The sequence below is a fragment of the Loxodonta africana genome, chromosome 20, assembly GCF_030014295.1.
Source record: "Loxodonta africana isolate mLoxAfr1 chromosome 20, mLoxAfr1.hap2, whole genome shotgun sequence".
Lineage (NCBI taxonomy): Eukaryota > Metazoa > Chordata > Mammalia > Proboscidea > Elephantidae > Loxodonta > Loxodonta africana.
Window position 1 is genome coordinate 71,228,310 of NC_087361.1, and position 1,414 is coordinate 71,229,723.

Consider the following 1,414-nt stretch of genomic DNA (forward strand, 5'->3'; position numbering starts at 1 on the left):
CTAGATCATAAGCACTGGAGGGCAGAGACCATGTTCACTCACTTTCATATTCTTCACAGGTCCTAAGATACATCTTATGCATAGCTGATGTTTCATACATTTTTTAATAGACTGAATTAACGTCTGCTTTCTCACTGGAAAGGAGCCCTGGTGGCACAGTGGTTAAGCACTCGGCTGCTAACTGAAAGGTCGGTGGTTTGAACCCACCACCTGCTCCTTGGGAGAAAGATGTGGCAGTCTGCTCTTGTAAAGATTTCAGCCTTGGAAACCCTATGGGATAGTTCTACTCTGTCTTATAGGGTCGCTATGAGCTGGAATCGACTCAAAGGCTGTGGGTTTGGTGATTTTTGGTTTTCACTGGAATACAGATTTCTTGAGAGCAAGATTAACCATGTGTTATTCATCTCAGCATTGCCAGGATTGAGCTTGGGACCTGTACTCTGTATACTAACCTAAATGTTACCTCAAGTCTTCCTTAGACGTGATGCATGCTCTTTTCAGACATAGCAGAACGGTACAATTAAAAGCGAACTAGGATTGTTTTTCTGTTTGCACTTGGTGTGGTGGCCTCAGGTGTGGCCTCGACATGCAGAACTTCATGGCCACGTATGTGCTGCAGAATTGCTCCAGCAGCAACTTCGTCAGCAGCACCAAGGACCACGTGTCCATTCCGAGGGACGTGGCTGAGGCTGACAAAGTCACGTGTAGGTTCAGCGGTCAGTTTTAAATCTATGCTATTTGCAGGGCCATTGGCAAGATAGATGAGTCAGATGGTTCTATTCTCCAAGCGACCAAGGCCGATGGCATTGTCTCAAAGAACTTCTGAGAGTTTCATGGATGTAGAATATTTTTCCCAAATAAACAGTAAAACTCAAGGAAAAAAAGTAAGCTGGATTGAAAGTTAGGATACCTGAGTGACATATAACTAATTTTATGACCTCGAACAGAGTAAATTTCTCCTCGGAGTCTCAATTCTCCTATAGGTTCAATGGGAGGGGTTTGGTGACTTATTACCCCCAACGTGGACTTGGGCAAATGATGAGTGAATATTACCTGCCCATCCTCCATTTGAAAAACCTGCTGGGTCAGGCTGGTCTTCCAGGAGAAGGTGGAGTGAGGATAGACAGAGCTGGGCACACAGCAAGGTGAGACTCCATCCTTCTCCATTAGCCTCCTCTGTCCTTTCATTGGTGGCATGGTGGTTAAGAGCCATGAGAGCTAACCAAAAGGTGGGCAGTTTGAATCCACCAGCTGTTCCTTAGAAACCCTATGGGCCAGTTCTACTCCGTCCTATAGGGTCCCTATGAGTCAGAGTACACTTGATGGCAATGGGTTTCAATGGGTTTTTATCTTCCCACAATCACCCACAGTTTGGCTTTACCCATTCCTAGAATGCTCCTACAGAGGGATTAGG

General features: G+C 45.5%; 1 pseudogene; it reads left to right on the top strand.

Moving 5' to 3' along the window:
* The first annotated feature begins 400 nt into the window (after positions 1 to 400).
* On the top strand, positions 401 to 826 carry LOC100656008 (small ribosomal subunit protein eS21-like; annotated as a pseudogene).
* Positions 827 to 1,414: the final 588 nt, after the last annotated feature.